At 43.2% G+C, this 18,122-nt stretch overlaps 1 pseudogene; it reads right to left on the reverse strand.

The window, feature by feature from the left end:
* Window positions 1–17,155: 17,155 nt before the first annotated feature.
* Window positions 17,156–17,322, reverse strand: LOC141135867 (U2 spliceosomal RNA; annotated as a pseudogene).
* Window positions 17,323–18,122: the final 800 nt, after the last annotated feature.

Consider the following 18,122-nt stretch of genomic DNA (forward strand, 5'->3'; position numbering starts at 1 on the left):
TATCTATATCTATATCTATATCTATATCTATATCTATCTATATCTCTATCTATATCTATCTCTATCTATCTATCTATCTCTATCTATCTATCTATCTATCTATCTATCTATCTATCTATCTATCTATCTATCTATCTATCTATATCTATCTATCTATCTATCTATCTATCTATCTATCTATCTATCTATCTATCTATCTATCTATCTATCTATCTATCTATCTATCTATCTATCTATCTATCTATCTATCTATATCTATCTATCTATCTATATCTATCTATATTTATCTCTATCTATCTATCTATCTATCTATCTATCTATCTATCTATCTATCTATCTATCTATCTATCTATCTATCTATCTATCTATCTATCTATATATATATATAAAGTGTGTGTGTGTTTAAGCTTTGGGGTGCACACCCTAATGCACTAGTTGGCACACACCTATGATAGATTGTCATCTGGAAGAAGCATCTTGTCACTGGCTTTTTCACCCATCTGCAGCCTGTGAAAAGATAAAGTAGAGATCTGTACCTTAAATGGAGTTGTAATGTCAGACCAACCTCTAGCGCTGACTGTAAAATGTCAAGCATATTGGCTAGAGCAGGGAACGCAGGAGAGAAAGCTTTTGCTGAGCAAACATAACAAACTTCTTTCATATCCTCTCCTATGTATTGTTCATGGTTGATCTTCTGGTCACCAAGGTCTGAACAACCTCAGATGAGAAGCCCTGCACCTCTAGTGTAGCCTATACCATAGCCAGGCTATTAAAAGTAGTTTTGTTGGATTGGGGTGCTGTTACTGACCTTGACATAAAAGATTTCATTCGACCAGAGACAAAGATCAGACAGAAAATTCCATGGCACTATGAACGTATCTTGTATGACGGAGTCTTTGCATTGGTATCCTGTTGCAAATATCAGAAGCTGCATGTTCAGTGAAGTCTCCCTGAGAACTACTGCCCCATAATATTGCCCCATAGGGCCAATATTGGTATGAGGCACTTGTAGAAAAAATATTCTACCTAACAGAACCAATAATAAGATTTTGCTTCCCTGGACTTAACCGACTAAGTGGTTCTCTGCTCCACGAAAAGTTTCTTTGCAGATGCAGCAGGAAAAGGCTTTTGGTGTCCCCTTTTCAGGCAATTTAGGCTACTACAGTCTTGCTGTCAACCTTACTCAGCCCCCTGGAAGATCCTGAAAGGCTTGCAATGCTAGAAAAGACTTCCTTCCATTCAAGAGATACCTGGGGAGTGTTTTACAGCATTCCAATGGCCTTGCACGCCTCCAAAAGAAGCACAGTGCCGATGTTCAAAATTCCAGTTCTTGTTGAATTTTGTATAGGCACAAAGATTTTTTAATCCATAGACAACCCAGCTCATACGTTAAAGAAGGCAACTTGAAAACTCCTTTATGTGCCACCTGACCAAAGGTACCACCACTGCCAACAAGATCTTCAAAAAGATTCCTGGGGTTGTTCCAATTCTGTAAAAGGCAGACACCTGAACTGGAAATGAGATCTGGCCACCACAAATCTCACACACCTCTGGTGCTCGGCATTAATTGGTACTTGGAAGTATGAGTCGGCCAGTCAATTGATACCAACTGGTCCTCCTGATGAATTGTCCCTGGAACTGTCTGCATGAACTCCATCTTAAACCTCTTGGTATGTATGTCTGATTCCTTCAGACTGAAACAGGCCAGAAGGCTCCTGCCTTAAGTACTAGAAAAACTGGGGAGAAAGGCCCACAGATAATTCTATGTTTCCGGCATCACTGGTATGATGGCCTTGTAGCAGTATAAAAATCTTGCAAACATTTTCTCTTCTGAGATCTGTTGAACATAAATTAAACAAATTCAGTGGTCAGTGGAATTCCCCATTGTACTCCCACCTGTATTTTGGACCCACTGGTCTTTGATGATTGTCTTCCAAACAACCATCAATTTTACTCAGGCCCCCTGTTCCCAACTGGAAGAGACTGGTTGGACGTACCTTCAAAAGACTTTCCAGCCATCTTAGCAGCTTACTCTGGACTTGAATTCATATCAAAAGTAACTTTGAGACACCTCCACTGTGATCTGTTAAATCTGCAGCCAATCCTATAAGATTTGGCCTCCTGCACTTTCTGAAGTTCAGTAGGCTTGAGTGAAGGATGGCAGCTTCCTCTTACTAATCTGTGGCCACCGTCCATAATTTTCCTCCTGTCATTCGCTTAATTGCATTGTTCAGTGTTTGGCCAAACAATAACCTCCCATTATAGGAAATGTCAAAGGCTTGTGTAGAAGTTCCGTCTGCCCTCCAGTGGCATAACCACAACGCTCTCATACTGTAGCAGTGACTGAGTGCACCAGAGCCTATACCAGGTCCATCAAAAGTATCAACCAAAAGTCAGTCGCCGGGTTACACTCTTTCCAGAAACTATGCCAAATTTTGTAGTTTCCTGTGTTGAATGTAATACATTTCTGAAGTTTTTATAGCAAAGTTAACTGGCAGGCAGAATCTGTCACTGTATAGATTCTGTGCAAGTCTGATGGCCAGATCGCCACAATTTCTATGTTCCAGATGTGTTTCTGCATCAGTGTTTTTGATGCATTCTCAATGCGTTTTGCCACTTTCCAGATGCGTTCCATACAGAAACAATGCAACATTTCCTTGAGTACTCTTTTAAAAACCATGTCCCACGTTGCCCTCTCCTACCTTTGCTAATCTTCTGTGCCACTAACAGGAGTGGCAAGCTCATATTTGCACAAAATATATGGAGAAAAGCATATTACCTCTCACCAAAAAACAGGTAGACTGTCTCTTTAAGAGCCATCTGCCTTCATCCACTCACTTTAAAGCATCAGCAGGTGAGCTTCAGGTAGCATTTCCAAAGGCGGACAGCAGACACCAGACACAGAGTTTGAGACAAAAACCAGTCAGACTGTCAAACCCTCAGAAGTACACAGCATAGCAAGGGAGCCAGGGCAGCACATCCAAAGACAGGCAGGAGACCTAGTCAGAATCCAAGGTAAGTCATTTACCTGGCAGGACTGCAGGGAGAGAGAGGGAGAGAAGCCCTCCCAACTCCAGACCTCCAAAATCATTTACACCATTGCATGGCGTCTGGTGGTTCCCATCCTATGCTGCCCATCTCCCTGCACCCTGTGACACCATTCACAGCTGCTCTCAGGCTGACAATAAAGCCAGGAGAGCAGTGCAGTGCGCTGCATATAAAAAGACAGGAAAAAAAACCCAAAGGGAGAGGCAATGATGACAGAGCAGAGCTCTTATAATACCACACCTGTACAATATCAATGCTGTTTAAGCATCATTTTGCCCACGGCTTTGACACAAGGCACCCAGTTTTTAAAAGGATTTACCTTCAGCATTCAGGGTCTTCCAACTCCATGGGAGGCTGGACATGGAGGAGTAAGTTTGGCAGGCGGGATGCAGCAAACAAATGACTTACCAACTGCAATCAACAGGTGACCTAGAGCAGACCAAAAAAGAAGAAGATCCTAGTTGGGGGAGGGGCTGTCTTTTATTCAGCTAGATACAGGTGGTCATGTGGGGCTCCGGTGTTAACCTGTTGTGTGCTGACTTGAGGTGGGCCAGGAAATATATATATATATATATATATATATATATATATATATATATATATATATATGTATGTCTGTGTGTGTAAATTTGATTTTCTAAAGGCAAAAAGGCTATTCTTTTTGCAAGGAAATTTTCACTTTGCAAGGGAATGTTCCTTTAACTTACTGAAAATGGAGAAGTTCTGCCAACTTCCATCATCCCATCCAATCATGTGCATTTTTTTTCTTGCATGTGATGGGTTAATGATTGCAAACATCATTTACAAACTAAGGCAAAATTCCCTTGTCTAGGGAATATATATTACTATATGATATACAGTACAGTAGGTGACCGTGATATTGTGTCAATCTCGCCGCTGTTATCGGCGAGATTTGACACCTGTGAGCCCCGTTGCGGGAGCCAGTGCCGAGCTGGCTCGCTCATCGGAAAAGGAAAAATGTGTTTTTTTTCCTTTCCCAATGAGCGACAAGCAATACTGATAGGTGTTTGGTATGAATCATGAGGAGGAACTCTACGCCAAATTTTAAATAAAAAAACGGCATGGGTTCCCCTCCAAGGGCATACCAGGCCCTTAGGTCTGGTATGGATTTTAAGGGGAACCCCCTATGTCAAAAAAACGATGTGGGGGTCCTCCCAAAATCCATACTAGACCCTTATCCGAGCACACAGCCCAGCCGGTCAGGAAAGGGTGTGGGGAAGAGCAAGCGCCCCCCTCCTGAACAGTACCAGGCCGCATGCCCTCAACATGGGGGGTGGGTGCTTTGGGGAAGGGGGGTGCCCTGCGGCCTCCCCACCCCAAAGCACCTTGTCCTCATGTTGATGAGGACAAGGGCCTCTTCCCGACAACCCTGGCCATTGGTTGTCGGGGTCTGCAGGCGGATGGGCTTATCAGAATCCGGGAGCCCCCTTTAATAAGGGGGCCCCCACATCCCAGCCCCCCACCCTATGTGAATGAGTATGGGGTACATCGTACCCCTACCCATTCACCTGGGGGAAAAAAAGTGTCAATAAAAAAACACACTAGACAGGTTTTAAAAGTAATTTATTAGGTAGCTCCGGGGGTCTCCTTCTGACTTTGGGGGTCTCTTCCGACTTCTCCGCTCTCTCCGGCCTCTTCTCCTGGGTGTCCGGTTCTTCTCCCGGTCTCCGGCCTCTTCTCCAGGTCTCCGGTTCTTCTCCAGGTCTCCGGTTCTTCTGCCGGGCTCCTCCGCTATCTTCCGCTCTTTTGCTAGCGGTGGCTTGGTTTTCTCCATTGTCTTGTTCCTTCTTCTCTTCTTCCGATGTTGACACGACGCTCTCTCCCACTGTAATGCAGTGTGTGAGGTGCGCAATGACTTATATAGGCATGGGGCCTGGTCACCGGGTGATGATGTCACAGTCCCATCATGCCCCGGGACGGTGGCATCATAAGTAGCGGGGTCACGGATGACATCACCCAGTGACCACGCCCCATGTCTATATAAGTCGTTACACACCTCGCGCAAGATAGCAGAGGAGCCCAGCAGAGGAACCGGAGAGTGGGAGAAGAACCGGAGACCTGAAGAAGAGGCCGGAGACTGGGAGAAGAGGCTGGAGAGCGGGAGAAAAACCGGACACCGGGAGAAGAGGCCAGAGAGAGGGAGAAGAACCAGAGAGTAGGAGAAGAGGCCGGAGAGAGCGGAGAAATCGGAAGAGACCCCCGAAGTCGGAACAAGACCCCCGGAGCTGCTTAATAAATTACTTTAAAAACCTGTCTAGTGTGTTTTTTTATTGACACTTTTTTCCCCAGGTGAATGGGTAGTGGTACGATGTACCCCATACTCATTCACATAGGGTGGGGGGCTGGGATGTGGGGGCCCCCTTATTAAAGGGGGCTCCCGGATTCTGATAAGCCCTCCGCCTGCAGACCCCGACAACCAATGGCCAGGGTTGTCGGGAAGAGGCCCTTGTCCTCATCAACATGGGGACAAGGTGCTTTGGGGTGGGGTGGCCTCAGGGCGCCCCCCTTCCCCAAAGCACCCACCCCCCCATGTTGAGGGCATACGGCCTGGTACGGTTCAGGAGGGGGGGCGCTCACTTGTCCCCACCCCCTTTCCTGACCGGCCGAGCTGCGTGCTCGGATAAGGGTCTGGTATGGATTTTGGGGGGGCCCCCACGCCGTTTTTTCGGCGTATGGGGGTTCCCCTTAAAATCCATACCAGACCTAAGGGCCTGGTATGCCCCTGGAGGGGAATTCTTTCTCACACTCGCTGCAATAGGAAAATGTGTTTTTCTTATTGCAGCTGCGAGATGTACAGTACCCTGTAGCCGAGAACCAGCACTGGAAACACAATCTCGCGGGCAGATACTGTATGTAATGTTATATCATTAATTATGATTTACACCATTTTTGTTATTACATATAACTACTGTACATAGAATTTAATATTATATTAATAATAAACATATTTATTAAAAATGTTATAAAAACAAAGGATTACTAAAGTAACAATGATCATTCACTACCCTTTCACCAAGGGGTGTTGCTTTGTGGTTCACAAAAGAGCTGAAAAAACTGATACAGTAGTTGGAGATTTCAGTTCCATCAACAAGTCACTGCATCATTGGCAGGATAAACAGGTATTTTTTTGTAATTGCAGAAAATGTACCTTACTCTTTACAACGGAAACAAATGTAGCCACAACATTTAAGGACTGGTAAGCTGCAATATATTACATTTATGCTCTTGGGTTTAGATATGCTTTAACTTAAAATATATATTAAAATATATCTGGGGGGATGTGGTTTGGCTGGGTCCTAAGATGGCTGCTTAAGCAAAGAGCTCCTGCAAGCTGAGGACTATAATTTGCCTTTTTGGGGAACCATCGCACCTTGTCATCATAAGTAAGCTGAACAGGAGTGCCTGAGCATCCCGGATACTGAAGGAGACCGGAACGCAGCTGAAACGAAACATCCCTGAACTGTTCCACACCCTCCGTTCCCTGCCGCAAACGATCTGCACCATTTTTAATGAGCTGCTAGTCCGCCCAGAGGAATCCCCCATCGAGATAGGGAGGCTACACCGGGCTCTTAGACCTCCACCCTGAGACAATGAGCCCCTGAGGGATATGGTATGTTGCATAGTGAACTTTCCACTTAAAGAAGAATTATTGAGAAAGGCTAGGGAAAGAGGCCGTATAATACACAATGGCACTGAGATTAAGCTCTTTCAGGACCTTTCCCCAAGTACTTTACAGAACAGACAAGCTTTACGCCCCCTGCTGGATCAACTAAGATCTCGCAATATTATGAAGAGTACATGCACCAAATGCATTGGAAGATGCCCCCTTGGACTTTGATGGCAGAAGTAAAGTATAAGAAATCAAGATAAATAGAAAAAGGCACAGAAGTGCCAACTTTATTGAATACAAAAAATGGTAGAAAATATATAAATATTATATCACATATAGACACAATGATTTAAAATCTATTGCAATAATGCGTCAATGAATAAACATGAACAAGAAAATATTTTGTACATATTGACCCAAACTAATAGTCAGGAGGATCACTGGCCCGACTGGAAGGGGGTTGGCCAGCTGAATTCTCTAGACACATGGACCCGACATATTTCGGAAATTATTTGTGCAATAGTATGCATATTCCTTCTTCAGGGGTAGTTATAGAACGGGTAATTATGTTCTTATCTGTAACATAAATAGGAGTATATGGTGATGTTTGCATAATAGCATCCAATAAGTATTGGTACTGTCAACAACCTTATATAGAAAAAAAGTACCAAGTCGTAAGATCAAAAGTACTTACTTACATATCACAGATTCACTGCAAAATCAGCAAACGGCGATCCGTGGGCATCCCATATGTTACTCACAATAGAAAGTTGGATTCTAGAATATGTGCATCCTGAGACTGTAAGTTTTGAGGAGGGGTGATAATATTCTCTGCCTAGCTTCTTGAGGATACTATTTTCTGCTCAATTTTGTCGGGGGTTTTAGTTTTAGTTTTGGAATTCCCAGGATTCCCTGAGCATAGACTACTCCTCCTCCCAAAGCCACGCCCATACCTTAGGCGGCCTCCTTAGAATAGAGGAATTTGAATATGCTTTCTTTTATAATAATCACTCTATATTGCCCCCAACAGTATTTTGTCCAAGTTCTGATGGCATTTTCCTCTGTTGGACCTATAGAATGGGCTATTAATAGATTATTGGGACTGAGTTTCTTTCAAATAAGGTTCTATACAGGGTTGCTGTTTAGAATTGCATGACACTTGCAGGCTGGTAGCAATGTTACTTCTCCTTCTTATACTGTTTATTTGCTCCACAGCAGTCAAGCTTACCCTTCTTTCTTACCCTTCTGACCATCCAGCTTACTGTCTCTTAGGTGGACTAATACTTCTATCTCCACCTCTGGTATTTCCTTTCTTCTATATCTTGTGATACCCACAAGTTAATTTCTCATCTTTCCTGCTCTCTGGGTCTCATCCCTTTCCATTTCTGTTATCTTTATATCTCTGACTCTTGACCCCCCTTTTTTTTCTTTCTTTCCTTCTCTTTCTCTCCTCTCACTCTCTTTCTCCTCCTTCCCCACTCTCCGGTCTATTGTATCCCTGCTCCCCTCCTTTCCCTTCCCCACCCCTCGGCCGCACTAGCTCATCCTCCAGCTTGACCACTTCAGTGTAGGCAGGCACTTTCTAAACCAGGGCAAGTGAACATATTTTTCATAGCTCTTATCCTAGTTCCCATCGCACCATGCAGAGAGACTCAAGACCCCATGACTCTTTATCGCTGAAGTGTGTTTCGCTTAATGTAAAAGGCCTAAATGTGCTGGAAAAACGATCGCAAGTCTTGTCCGTCCTTGCCAAGCAGAAAGCTCAGTTTATTTTCCTCCAGGAAACCCGCTTCCACTTGGATTCTATTCCTAAACTTACTAACTATCTCTCTCATATAGCCATCCACTCCACGAATCCCACCGCAAAGACTAAACGGGCTTCCATATTATTATCCAAGCATGCTCCTTTTCAACTGTTAGACTCCTTGGTGGACCCAGAGGGCAGGTTTGTCTTTATCAAAGGCCTATATGCCTCTAAGCCACTTACATTGGCAAACATTTATTCCCCAAATGAATATCAGGTTTCCTTTTTTAGGAAAATCAGTGATCTCTTACTCTCCTTCAGGGAGGGCATGGTCCTTCTGGAAGGAGACTTTAATGTTCCACTAAATCCAGACATTGACACTTCTTCAGGTACCTCTATGTTGTCATATCGAGCCCTTCGCCAAATTAAACTACAGCTTCAGGGTCTGGCATTACATGATACATGGCGCATGTTATTTCCCTCGGTCAAGGACTATATTATTTTTTTCTCTCCCAACCTGACCTGACTTATCTTACACACGTAACAACAGACCCAATGTATCTATCAGACCATCACCCTATTTCGGTTACCCTGACCTTTCCAGACTCAGATCCCAGAACTAAAACCTGATGATTAAACTCCGCCTTACTTAAGGATGTGGAATATACCACACGCCTAGAATTCCGAATCTGCAAGTATTTCACGAAGAATGCCACCCCGGACATATCTCCAATTCGGGGGAACAAATGGCTCAGGCAGCAAGTCAAAAGGCAACATCAGGACACTATAGTAAGGCTAATTGATAAAATTAGGTGGCTAGAGGCCACACACAAACATTCACACTCACAGCAGTCCCTACAAGAGTTGTCACACTCTCGCTCTTTGCTACTAAAAGAACTAGGGAAACGCACGAGGCGCCGTTATGTCCTCCATCAGAGAGTCTTCTATGAACAGGGTAATAAGTGTGGGAGGATTTTGACATGGGCATTACGTGCCTACATAATAATGGTAAAAAGGTATGTGGCGCTAATCTATCTAAGTGTACCACTCACAATAATGGAAAGAAAATCTCAAAGTAGCATGAATCTAAATCCTTCCTTAATTCACAATGCACGTAATGCCTATAGTTGGTGTAGCAACCAATAAGCATCTACAAATAATAACCATAGACCAGTGTGCGTGTTTTTCCAATATGAACACTGCACTTCAGTATTAACTACTACCTTCTCCTGTTAAGAAGCAGCCAAACTATAATAAAGTGCTAAGTGCTGGTTGCCATTCCTAGTAGGAATATATGAGTCAATCATCCAGTGTGCATATTATTCCTAAAACCACACCGTGTGTAAACATGACCAGAAATAAAGAATAGATATTAAAAGTGAATAAAAAATTATTTTTGGATAAATAAATTGCAATTCCTCAAAATATATAAATAAATCATACAACGTGCATAATATTCCTAAACCCAACATGTGAAAATAAGGCCAGAAATTGAAAGGAAATAAATATTACTGGTGAATAGATGAAATCCAGTTCCTCCTAATATAAGCATAAAAAACTGCAATGCAATACTTAATTAAAGGATGCGACTCTGCACCCCACATCTATACATAAGTGATCAAGTGCAAAATAAGGTGACAATTGTGCAAATTCATGCATATATAAATGCGACTCTGAAAATGACTCAAAAATCAACACTCCTCCCACCTGCAAAAAAATAAATATAAAAAACTGTGACAAATAAAGTGATCAAGTCCAAATAAATGTTGCTTCATTCAATGTGACTCTTAATGTCCATAAAAAAGTCAATAGTAACGTGCCAGTAAAGGTGACTTAGTGTTGAATTCATTCACTTAAAAACTGGTGCGGCACACAGGTGTTTCCCCCAGCCTCTCACCTCTCACCCCTGTGTGCGGCACCAGTTTTTAAGTGAATGAATTCAACACTAAGTCACCTTTACTGGCACGTTACTATTGACTTTTTTATGGACATTAAGAGTCACATTGCATGAAGCAACATTTATTTGGACTTGATCACTTTATTTGTCACAGTTTTTTATATTTATTTTTTTGCAGGTGGGAGGGGTGTTGATTTTTGAGCCATTTTCAGAGTCGCATTTATATATGTATGAATTTGCACAATTGTCACCTTGTTTTGCACTTGATCACTTATGTATAGATGTGGGGTGCAGAGTCGCATCCTTTAATTAAGTATTACATTGCAGTTTTTTATGCTTATATTAGGAGGAACTGGATTTCATCTATTCACCAGTAATATTTATTTCCTTTCAATTTCTGGCGATATTTTCACATGTTGGGTTTAGGAATATTATGCACATTGTATGATTTATTTATATATTTTGAGGAATTGCAATTTATTTATCCAAAAATAATTTTTAATTCACTTTTAATATCTATTCTTTATTTCTGGTCATATTTACACACTGTGTGGTTTTAGGAATAATATGCACACTGGATGATTTACTCATATATTCCTACTAGGAATGGCAACCAGCACTTAGCACTTTATTATAGTTTGGCTGCTTCTTAACAGGAGAAGGTAGTAGTTAATACTGAAGTGCAGTGTTCATATTGGAAAAACATGCACACTGGTCTATGGTTATTATTTGTAGATGCTTATTGGTTGCTACACCAACTATAGGCATTACGTGCATTGTGAATTAAGGAAGGATTTAGATTCATGCTACTTTGAGATTTTCTTTCCATTATTGTGAGTGGTACACTTAGATAGATTAGCGCCACATACCTTTTTACCATTATTACGTATTCATCAGGGTGGGTGAGGACACCTCTTATGTTGGCAGCTGTTCTATTTGGTACCATTGTCCATGGTCTTTGAGAGTGTGGTTTTGCGCACTAGTTCTTTGCTATTTTATTACGTGCCTACAGACCTTCCAACACAATCCACCAGATTCGGGATCAACAGGGCACATCTTTATCTAGAAATGAGGACATTGCAAAATGCTTTGAACGCTATTATAAAAAATTATATAATTTAAAGTCTTCTAGCCAGAACCCTGATCAGACAGAAAGGAGATCAGAAGCCATCAGGGACTTCCTAGCTCAATATTGCCCAAAACCACTCTCACGGATGCAGGCTAAGGAAATGGAACAACCCCTCTCTATAGAAGAGCTGCAGGCCGCCTTAAAGCAGATGAAAATGGGAAAGAGCCCAGGCCCAGATGGGTTTACACTGCAATATTATAAGTGCTTTTTCACTGTATTATCCCCAAAGCTGATAGCCACCTTCAATGCCCTGGCATGTCCCAAGGTTTCAGTCAGTCGCATGTTAGAGGCCCACATTACGGTCATACCGAAAGAGGGTAAAGATGCCACGCAAGTACAGAATTATAGACCTATATCCCTTCTCAACGTGGATATCAAACTTTACACCAAACTCTTAGTTAATAGGTTGTCCCTGCTCCTACCCAACCTTATCATTTTGGACCAGGTGGGCTTTGTCCCGGGAAGGGAGGCCAGGGATAACACCATTAGAGCACTAAACCTCCACCGTTGGCTCACAACTTCAAAAACCCAAGGCTTTGTTTTATCCCTAGATGCTGAGAAGGCATTCGTCAGGGTGGCCTGGGATTACATGCGTGAGGTCCTGAAGACGATTGGTCTTCGCTCTCGCATGTTGGCCCACATCTCAGCTTTATACGCCTCTCCAAGTGCGAGTGTAAGAGATAATGGCCACCTGTCAGACACCTTCACCATAAATAATGGTACCCGTCAGGGATGTTCTCTGTCCCCCCTCTGTCCCCCCCTCTGTCCCCCCCCGGCTAAGAGATAACTCTAATATTAAAGGTTTTTCAATACGGGAAAAGGGAGTATAAGGTGGCTGCCTTTGCAAATGACATCCTCCTTTCCCTGGCCTCCCCACTTACCTCTATACCTAACCAGTTGAAAGATATAGAAAACTTTGGGACTTTATCACACCTGAAGATCAATTATGCGAAATCGCATGCCCTGAATGTTTCGCTTACAAGAAAAGAGGTAGAATGTTGTCAGAGCTCCTTCCCTTTTCTATGGTACCAGAAGGCCATCACTTATTTAGGTATCCAAATTATGGCAAAATTAGCTGACTTGTATAACGAGAACTTTCTGGTAGCCTTGAAAAGAGCCCACATGATCTAAAAGAATGGGGAAACCTCAATGTCTCGTGGTTTGGCCGATCTGCTTTTCTAAAAATGATAATCCTACCACGTCTTTTATACCTTATTCAGTGCATTCCTATCAACCTACCAACTTCCTTCTTTGCGGCATACAAGAAGGCATGCTCATTATTTATATAGAGAAATTCTCTGCCCCGTATTAAATACACTCGCCTTACACGTCTAAAAATTAGGGGTGGTATTGGTCTCCCGGACCTTTACAAATACTTTCTGGCAAGCCACCTTACGCGACTTGTAGATTGGAACATTCATGAGACTGGGAAGGTCTGGGTGACCTTAGAAAAATCATTCACACAACTCCCCCTCGGGTCCCTACTTTGTTTACTACCCCGACATTGGCCACCAGAGATCATGATACACCCTCTTATTCATCCGTCTCTCAGGGTCTTTGGGCGAGCGATAAAAACTGCAACAGTCTCTTCGGTCCCTGGACCCCTAACTCCAATACAAGGAAACCCCAGTTTTACACCAGGATTCTCAACTTACTATCACATTCAGGAATGGCCACACGACAAAGTATTAGCACATTAGTTCTTTATTTATGGATCCCTTCACTCCTATGAGAACTTAGTAGCTTTGTCCCTTTCCAATTCCTTTCTGTTCTGGTCGTATAGGCAGACTCAACACCTCCTTTCCACCCAGGCGACGACAGAGACATGGACAAGACAATTGACGCCCTTTGAAACATTATGCACGCGACTTCCCCCACAAAGGCACCTGATCGTGTGTATATATAGTATACTCATAGATGACACCTCCAGCACCCCAGATTCAGCACGCATAGCCTGGGAGTCTGACCTTCAGATTTACCTCGCCGATGATGATTGGGCCCTCATTAATGAATATTTTCACAAGGGTTCCCTCAATGTTGCCATCCAGGAAAATGGCTATAAAATTGAAACACGCTGGTATAGGACCCCATCACGCTTACATAAATTCTCCCCATCTATTCCAGATATGTGCTGGACATGTGGGAGGGCAAAGGGAACCATGCTCCACCATTGGCGGGACTGTGATTCCCTTCAGCCATTCTGGAAAGAGGTACATGAGCACATTGCACACATCACTACGTACACCTTGGATTACTCTCGGGCACAGTACCTCCTACACCATACCCATCTAACCAAAACTGAGTACTGTAAGTCCCTGGCCATGCTTATGGTAAATGCGGCAAGACTATGCATTCCGGTACACTGGGGATACACACACACACACACACACACTCCGACGATTGGTGAATGGTTCTTCACCTTCTCTCTCTCTCTCTCTATACTTTATTTTCTCACTTTCTCTCCTCTTTGATAGAACAAATGTATTCTTTTTTTTCACGCTACCTTTCACGGTCCTACTGCTACATTTTATTAGTCTTGGACTGTGGAGCTGGAATTTCAGTAGGCTTGATAACCATTTCATATTTATGATCTCTCTATGTGCCCTGGAATTTCGCATAAAACATCTACTGTTATGTTCTCTTTGTATACACTGTTTTATGCAAATATTACTAAAATTTTTTATGGAAAAAAAAATTATATATATCTGGGCACATAAACGGCCCAGCATTGCATATGCAATATTGAGGAAAGCCAAAAGCTCAGGAGGATTAGCAGCCCCGGACTTTGAGAAATATTATCAGGCGATCTGTATTTTATGAACAGCAGAATGGATTCATAATAAAGAGGGGAGAAGCTGGGTAAATATGGAGATTTCACAAAGCAAGGTAGATTTAAGGAAGATGGTTTGGATACCACGACAGCACCGAGATTTTGCTAATAGTACAAATCCACTAGTTAACACTTTTAAAATTTGGGATGATATAGGAAGAAAGTACCATTGGGACCATAATTCACCACTGTTATCGATATTGGGCACGAATTACTTTAAACCAGGAAAAGAGGAATATATATATTTCACTAGATGGGCAAAAAAAGAAGAAATAGCACTACAGGATGTAATGAAAGGAAATAGGATTTCCACTTATGTGGAATGAGAGATGAGGAAGGAAAATCTTGAGAATGGCTTGTTTTTCTTCAGGAGACATGAAGACAGTTGAAATTTGCTATAAACTCTTAGCGAGATGGTACGTGACCCCCCAGAGGGCGCATCGGATCAGGGCAGAGGGACATCCAACTTGCTGGAGGGGATGCGATGCCCCGGGGACCTTTGCGCATCTCTGGTGGGAATGCATGAAGATCCAACCCTATTGGGAAGGAATCCTTCTAAATGCAGCCAAAAGTTTGATTCCGAGTTTCTGGAGGATCCTGCAAGGCCCAAATTTGAAGGATTGGGTTGCAAGGGTTGAATTGATAAGATCTATAGAAGAAACCATTCATATAGAAGAGGACTCGTTGGAGAGGTTTAGGAATATATGGGGAAAATGGCGGGAGTTTTGTGAATCGGGAACATGGAGTAACTGACGGGTGTGTAGGGAAGGGGGGGGGGGCAATTTTTTTTTTTTTTTCTGCCTGTTTGGCTGGGGTGGGGAAATAAAGGTGTGAAACATAGATAAAGGAAATTGATGTAATAAACAAGTGATTATGCATATATGTATTTACATAATAAAATAAAAGGTGAATAATAAAAAAAAAAAAAGATATGCTTTAACTTACAAAACTAGCCATCTGAGGGAAACCATTTCAAAACTTTAGTAAACAACATTCACAACCACCCCTTTATCTAAAATTCAGTGCAGAATCTCTATGGCAATGCTCTGTGCTTCTATAGTGGGCTTTTCTGCTGCTAGTGTCTGGCCACCCAGTAATGTGCACTTGTCTCTAGTGCATACTCTTGACCCTAGAAGTGTTGCGTGGAATGCTGCAAATTTAATTTCTTAGAGACACAAACACCTTGAAGCTTTACAATGCATGTGCACAATTTTTCTTTGCTCATAACCCAATGCTGAATCAGAAGCTACAAGAACAACAGAGGTCATGTGACTACAACTTCTGTACATACAGTATATTGACTTTTTATAAAGATATACATAATCTGTTAATTCAACGTACATTTTTATTAAGCCTGAACTTCTGATTTTTTTTTTCAATCTACAGATATGATACAAGACACAGTTATATAAATCAAAACAGTAGTTTAAAAATAGCTAAAGCTGTTAGGACAAATATTTTTGTAGCCAGAGAGTATTAGACACCTATGTTATCAAACCTGTAGCATTTTCCTGGTCTATAGTTACACTTTGAAGCTAAGCCCTTGCAGGGGGCTGAGCCAAGTAACATCAAAAGAAACTGCATCACACTTCCAAGCAACGACTCTAGGATCGCAGTTATTATAAATTTACAAATGTATATTTTACAATACAGATAACAGCATCATTAAAAAATAATTATTAAAAAATAAATGTATAAAAAGATAGATCTTTACAATTTATTGGATTATGTGTGAATAACAGTATACCAAAATGCATCTTTTTATTGAAGGTGGATGATCAAGTCTTATCTATATAAAATAAAATTACCACTGTAGTGAAAAATATTTTTTTCAAGTAACTGTATGTGGTTTATATATGTAATGATAGTGATTGATGTATAATTTCAGCACAGCATTTTTTTTTTTTTTTTGTTAAAGCCCGTGGCGTGTGAAACACAAAAATGTGCAGTGGGTGTTACACTAGAACTCCCTAGGAAGGACCTTACCCTGGATCCCCCGGGGCGTTAGGCTCCTGACAGGGACTGCGGTACTTCACTAGGTCCATCTGGCAGAAACCAGATGGACCCATTTCTCTGGAGGGTCTGCCGAAACAGACCCACCCAAGTACTTGTTGGGACTCCCCCTAAGGGAGACCCCATGAGAGAGGGCGAACCAAGACAAAAGGCCTATGTCCCTCCTCCCAAGACTTTCAGGGTAGGCCCGAGGACCCACACCCTACTCCTCACACAGTGACAAAACGTGTACACACCAAACAAAAAAGTACAAAAAAGTGACAAACACGGGGTTCAAAATAAATAGGAAAGTGGGGAGAAGGAAGTGGGAGAAGTGAAAGAGTGACCATTGTGCAATACAATGGCAGGCCCTTTCGGCCAGGAATAAAACATTTCCCCTGGTCCTAGCTAAAAGGCTCAGCCCTAGAGGCAGGTGTGAAACACGTGTGCATGGTGAAGTGACCATGGTGCCATAAATCAAAGTGACCCTCACTCACAGTGATTGTACGGCACCCCTGAACTGCCACTTCAGGGGCACATTCACCACAGGCTTTTCATCCCAACCCTGACCAACAACCCAGACCAGAGCAGCCCCTACCCCAGGCAGAAAGGCATGAAGTTCTGAGCGCTTAGGGAGAGCCCTTGTCATCAGGCTCAACCGTCGCTCCCATCAGTCCTACCTAATTACATTTGGGAAATACTAGCCGCTCCCCCGGTGGGAAAGGGGAGCCAGTGTTCTTTCCCAAAAAACTGACCGGAGCTAGAACTACCCCAATCTAGGCCAGAAGGCCAGGGACCTAACCCTCTGGCCAGACCCAATGCAGCACCCATCCTCACCAGGAGCACCCTTCCGGACGGCTCAGACTTGACCCCGCTGACATCTCTAAGGGTGCCCAGACACCGGTCACTACCAAAACCGCCCTTCCAGGTGCAATGACACCATTGGATTTGCATCTGCCCTCCTCACACTTGGGAGTAGCATAGCACCTCCTCTGGCAGCTGATAAGAACAGATACTACACTTGATCTTAGTCAAAAGGCCGAGAAGCGATATTATTGGGCCTTGGGGGGTGGTGGTGGTGCCCTAAACCAAAAATATTGTTGGAAGCTAGCATCATCAAGATAGAGGAGGAATAGGATAGTCAGCATAGACAGTCTTCAAGGGATCCCAGATCCCTAGCAAATTCAATCAGTTACATCAGCATCAGGGGCCTGATAGTTGCTTATCCAGGACCGACTCATTTTTATAAATGTGAGCCTATCAACAAAGTCTGTGGAGGGGGCGTGTCCGGACGCACACTGAGGAGGACGTGTGGAAGCTGAGCTCCACACAGGCAAAACTAATCCATTGCCATCCCGGCCCTAATAATACTTTGCGAGTCCCCATCGCATTCCCTCTACCTCCTGGACCCTCCTGCTATACCCCTGGAGGGGTCTTCCCTGGATCTGGCCACTTAATATCGATCCGGGCCTACAAACCAAGCCACACTACGGGCGCCTGCCGCCATCTTTTGGCCTGTTACCCGATCTGAGCCTTCTGCCCACCGTCCCTGTGTTCCGGGAACAATACGAACACTTTCCTGGGACTGGCTGACTCCCGTGTTGCTGGAGCCCTCAGATCGGGAAGGCAGCTGTGTCAAATCGCCTGGGATCCCTGTTTCCTTGCTCCGGAATGCAGCGGCCCGAAGCCATCTTGAGGGCTGCCGGTCTGATCTCTCCCACCCCAGGGACACAGTGAGTAGCAGCCCTCCCCTGTATTCCCGCACACTACAGAGACTCTCACCTGCTGTAGCATCAGGGCCCTGAAATCAGAGCCTGCGGAGGGAACTTTGTGTCCTGCGAGGAGTGGAGT

This window comes from Aquarana catesbeiana, linkage group LG03 (genome assembly GCF_042186555.1).
Source record: "Aquarana catesbeiana isolate 2022-GZ linkage group LG03, ASM4218655v1, whole genome shotgun sequence".
NCBI lineage: Eukaryota > Metazoa > Chordata > Amphibia > Anura > Ranidae > Aquarana > Aquarana catesbeiana.